A 5,850-nucleotide genomic window follows, 5' to 3' on the forward strand; every position below is an offset into this window, starting at 1 on the left:
CGGGATGGGTTTGTCAGAGGCAATGAGATTGGCACAGGATAGAGCACGGTTTAGGGCTGTTGTACATAGGGTCGCTATGAGTCGCAAATGACTCGACGGCACATAACAACAACAACAATGATATTAGTGATATTGTTTGACAATTTCCATGTTCTATTGGTTCATCTTTTAAACACATAATATGATCCATAAAAATTAGGCTATTTCCACCAACAATAGCAAAGTTCAACAGGGTAGCAAACAATAAGAGCTGGAAAGGTTATAGAGAGATCGGAAATCTTATTCACTACTGATGGAATGTAAAATGATACAACCTCTATAGAAAGCAGTCTGCCGCTATCTCAAAAAGTTGTGAAAAGAAGTACCATTTAACCTACCAATTCCAGTGCTGAGAATTTACCCTAAAGAATCCATAGTCATGACTAAAACAGATGCATGCACACCCATGTTTATTGCTGCATTATTCACAATGGCAAAGAATTGTAAGCAACCCAAGTATCCATCAACAAACTATGATACATTCACACAGAGGAATATTATGCAGCACTGAAAAGCCATGAAATCATGAAACATTACACAACATGGAGGAGCCTGGAGGACATTATGCTAAGTGAAGTATCTCAGTCACAAAAAGGCAAACACTACATAACATGCTGTTCTAAGATAGGATAGGTGGAGGAGGGGTTCGGGAGAGAATGTGGAAAGAGAGGAGAGATAATGAACACTGCATTAAAACAGATGAGAAAAAATTGGATAAATTATGTATACTGCATTGAAACAGATGAGGGAGAGAAGAGTTTAAAAGTGATTTATGATTGGGTATTATGGTTATGACAAGAATCTCGAATGAAGGTTGCATAGTGGAGTGTACTCAGTGTGTGTGTGTGTGTGAGACAGATTGTATACCAATAAAGGAATTTTACTTTTACTTTTCAAAGAGAAGAGCAAAGTGTATGTGTTGGGGGGGTGGGGTGGGCAGGGAGAAAAAAATGCAACAATGAATGAATGAATGGAAATCCAGAATCTCAGTAAACGTTCATTAAAAAGAATAAAATAAAATTTAAAAAAAACCCAAAAACAGATGAGGGCAAGACTTGTCCAAAAGGAGTATTGTTGTTGTGTAATAATGGGTCAGAACCGAACCATAGCTGAACCTCCAATGGGTTTTCAGAGGCAATTAACCACACGGGAGGAGACTGCCCATCCTTCTCCCATGGAGCAACCAGCTGATGGCCTCAAACCGCGTGCCTTTGGGATTGCACTGCAACTTCTTGCCACTAAGCCATCAGAGCTCCCTAAAAGAAATATATCTGCCTTTCTCCTCCTGAATACAATTTGGCACATTTCAAAAATTTTTGCAAAAATTCAGTTAACATCCTAGTTGTTAAAAAAAAGCATTTCTTTTTCCCATTGTTGAACATTTTCTTCCTCTCTACTGTCCCCCTCCCCAAACTCATCCTCTAATGCACCACTTGTTCCAGATTGTTGTAATACATATAATATAATATGCCATTATGCATCAAAATCAGGGCTCTGAGTAAACGTTTTCCAGTTCAGTCATGGCCAACCAAGCAAATCTAGAATATACATAAATTTGTAAAATATAGATGAACCAAAAAAGTAATTGGAATGGGAAAAACGAAGGATTGGTAGGTACCCTGCTAAAACGTCATCTCCCTCTTAGAAGTATGTTTGTAAAGCTTATAAATCGCTTGGATAATAGAGTTGGAAATATGAGTGCCAGACTCAAAGATGGCAGCCAACTGCACCACTCTGAATGTGTATCATGCTCCATAGTCCTAGCAATAAGCAAATCTCTCAAATCAAGCTCCTGAAAGGAGTCACTATGTCTCTTCTAAGCCTCTCATTCCAAGAAAAATTCCTGTCATAATTCCCATTTCAGCTATCATTCTGCCTCATTCAATTTTTAAAGTCAAGTCTCTTCTGATTTTGTTTCATTGGCCATGACTGAACTCATTCCAACAGGTTAGAAACCCTGATTAAAATGGAACAGGAAGCAGGATTCAGTGAGTAAGACTTAAGCAAGTTATGTAAGGATTTGAAAACTGGAAGAAAAGACATTTAGGTTTGAATCTTCATGTTTGTAAATAACCAAGCTCAGTAGGGAATCTAGGTACATACATGTTCAAGGAACTCTCACAATAGCTGGTTATCCTGAGTGGGATCCACTGCTATTCTAGAATCTGCTAGGATCTTTGAGGGATCAAAATAATGAAGAAGAAAAATATGACTATGTCAGGTGTCTAATCAACTGCACTTTGATGACTTGTTTCCTCCACGAGAAATGAAGCCACAGCTATTCATACAGTGCCATAAAGCTCCAGAGGCAGGGGAACAGGGGTAAGAGAGTGAAGAGAGGAGGCTAGCGGGCCGCTAGTTCAGAGAAGGAAGAAGATGAGGACCAGGAGCATTAAAGAATGTGTTGCTTGAGTAGAATTTGTCCAACAGTAAGCAGTCAAAACTGTCTACATGAAAATCAGAGAGGCATAGGAGCAACAGGACCAATCTAGAGGCTGATACATGCAGTCAATATTTATTGAGAGCCGATGGTGGGTCTTTTCAATCACTTCCTGTGTCTCTGAGAGCTGGACAATGAATAAGAATGATAGAAGATAAACTGATGGTTTTGAGATGTGGTGTGGAGTTTGTTGAGCCTGAAAAGTTGGGGTAATACTAGGCATAGATCAATGATGATAAACTTTTTTTAAAAAAATGTATGGATATTTTAATGAAAGGTTATAAAGAACTTGGATTTCCATTCATTCATTGTTGCACATTTTCCTCCCTGCTCCCCCCACTTCATTTTTCTCTTTGGAAAAAAAAGCGGTCTCATTTAGCACAGCAGCCACCGTGAGGTATGGTTTTTTCCCTCCACCACGTGGGACCTGCACTAAGCAACCATATCCAAGGGCCCTGCAGCTGGCATTGATCTTGGCACCACCTACTCCTGTGTAGGGGTCTTCCAGCATGAGAAAGTGGAGATCATTGCAAACGATCAAGGCAACCGGGCCACCCCAAGCTATATTGCATTTACCAATATGGAATGATTGACTGGTGATGCGGCAAAGAATCAAGTTCCAATGAATCCTACTAACACAGTACCCGATGCCAAACATCTCATTGGACGAAGATTTGATGATGCTGTTGTTCAGTCTGATATGAAACACTGGCCCTTCATGGTGGTGAATGATGCAGGCAGGCCCAAGGTCCAAATAGAATATAAAGAAGAGACCAAAAGTTTCTATCCAGTGGAGGTGTCGTCTACGGTTCTCACAAAGATGAAGGAAATTGCAGAAGCCTATCTTGGGAAGACTGTTACCAATGCTGTTGTCACTGTACCAGCCTACTTCAATGACTCTCAGCGCCAGGCTACCAAAGATGCTTGAACCATTGCTGGCCTCAATGTCCTCTGAATCATCAATGAGCCAACTGCTGCTGCTATTGCTTATGGTTTAGACAAAAAGGTTGTTGCTGAAAGGAATATGCTGATCTTTGACTTAGGAGGTGGCACTTTTGATGTGTCAATCCTCACTATTGAAGATGGGATATTTGAGGTCAAGTCTACAGCTGGAGACACCCACTTGGGTGGAGAAGACTTTGACAACAGAATGGTCAACCACTTCATTGAAGAGTTCAAGCGCAAGCATAAGAAAGACATCAGTGAAAACAAGGGGACTGTCAGATGCCTCCAATTCTTGTGAGTGTGTAAAGTGCACACTTTCTTCTAGCACCCAGGCCAGTACTAAGATAGATTCTCTGTATGAGGGAATCAACTCTATACTTCCATTACCTGAGCCCGCTTTGAAGAATTGAATGCTGATCTTTTCTGTGGCACTCTGGATCCTATGGAGAAAGCCCTGAGGGATGCCAAGCTAGACAAGTCACAGATCCATGATATTGTCCTGGTGGGTAGTTCTACCAGAATTCCCGAGATTCAGAAGCTTCTTCAGGATTTCTTCAGTGGAAAGGAATTGAACAAAAACATCAACCCAGATGAGGCTATTGCTTATGGTGCAGCTGTCCAGGCGGCCATTCTCTCTAGAGACAAATCTGAAAATGTTCAAGATTTGCTGCTCCTGGATGTCACTCCACTTTCTCTTGGTATTGAAACTGCTGGTGGAGTCATGACTGTCCTCATCAAGGGGAATATACTACATTCCTACCAAGCAGACACAGACCTTCACAGCCTACTCTGACAACCAGTCTGCTGTACCCATTCAGGTCTGTGAAAGTGAGCATGCCATGACCAAAGATAACAACCTGCTTGGCAAGTTTGAACTCACTGGGTACCACCTGCACCTTGTGGTGTTCCTCAGATAGAAGTCACCTTTGATATTGACGCCAATGGTATCCTTAGTGTTTCTGCTGTTGACAAGAGCACTGGGAAAGAAAACAAGATTACCATCACCAATGATAAGGGCCGCTTGAGTAAGGAAGACATTGAACGAATGGTCCAGGAGGCTGAGAAGTACAAAGCTGAAGATGAGAAGCAAAGAGAGAAGGTGTCTTCTAACAATTCCCTTTGAGTCTTACACATTTAATATGAAAGCAACAGCTGAAGATGAAAAGCTTCAAGGCAATATCAACAATGAGGACAAGCAGAAGATTCTTGACAAGTGCAATGAAATTATCAAGTGGCTTGATAAGAATCAGACTGCAGAAAAGGAGGACTTTGAGCATCAGCAGAAGGAACTAGAGAAGGTCTGCAACCCCATCATCACCAAGCTGTACCAGGGTGCTGGAGGCGTGCCCGGACGCATGCCCGACAGCTTCCCTGGCGGTGGAGCTCCTCCATCTGGTGGTGCCTCTTCTGGACCCACCAGTGAAGAGGTTGACTAAACCAACCTGCATATTTTAGCATTCATTGTTCCACAGTTAAATTTTGAAGGACACAGATTTGTAGCACACTGCAGTTGAAAAGTCTAAACTGCTAGACTAAATTTCTGGGCATTCTCAATACTTGAATATGGAATGTGTATAGGGAAAGGAATTAGCATTGCACTTTATTATCACTGTATTGTAAGTGGGAAATGCAATGTCTCAAATAAAGATGTATTTAAAATTGACACCATAAAAAAATTCTTTCTTTGTTGTATAATTCCCACCCCCACCCCAGTCCATTTTACAATGCAGCTCTTATTCTGACTGTTGTCCTACAAATAATAACCTAATCATATATTCCTTTTAAGCAGTTCTTTCCCTCCTCTGTTTCAATGTAGTATATATTATTTATGCCCTTTTCTTAGTTTTGCCCCAACCTTGATGTCAGTTCTATTTTACAACAGTGGCATTATGCAGTATTTGTCCTTTTGTGACTGAGATATTTCACTCAGCATAATGTCCTCCAGGGTCATCCATTTTGTATAATGTTTCACGAGCTCCTTGTTTTTCAGTACTGCATAGTGTTCCATTGTGTAAATATACCACAGCTTCTATACTCATTCGTTTGTTGATGGGCACTTGGGTTTTTTTCATCTCTTTGTTGTTGTGAACAATGAAGCAATAAACATGGGTGTGCATGTAACTGCTTGGGTGGCAGTTCTGATTTCTTTAGGGTATATTTCCAATAGTGGAATTGCTGGGTCAAATGGTTTTTCTATTTCCAGCTTTTTGAGAAAGCACCACACTGCCTTCCATAATGGTTGCATCATTTTACACTCCCGTCAACAGTAAATAAGGGTTCCAATTTCTCCACAACCTAGCCAGCATTTGTTGTTTGCTGCTTTGTTCAGCCAGAGTGCTCCTTGGAGGTAAATATGGTAAAGCTTCTTCTAATATACTTTGAGCATATTGTTAGGATGGGCTATTCTTTGAAGAAGGACATAATAA

The 5,850-nt window shown here is 40.9% G+C and overlaps 1 pseudogene; it reads left to right on the plus strand.

The window, feature by feature from the left end:
* The first annotated feature begins 2,927 nt into the window (after positions 1-2,927).
* Positions 2,928-4,860, plus strand: LOC102874622 (annotated as a pseudogene).
* The last annotated feature ends 990 nt before the right edge of the window (positions 4,861-5,850 follow it).

The sequence above is a fragment of the Elephantulus edwardii genome, unplaced genomic scaffold (genome assembly GCF_000299155.1).
Source record: "Elephantulus edwardii isolate Elephantulus edwardi_28Jun2011 unplaced genomic scaffold, EleEdw1.0 scaffold00137, whole genome shotgun sequence".
Taxonomy (NCBI): domain Eukaryota; kingdom Metazoa; phylum Chordata; class Mammalia; order Macroscelidea; family Macroscelididae; genus Elephantulus; species Elephantulus edwardii.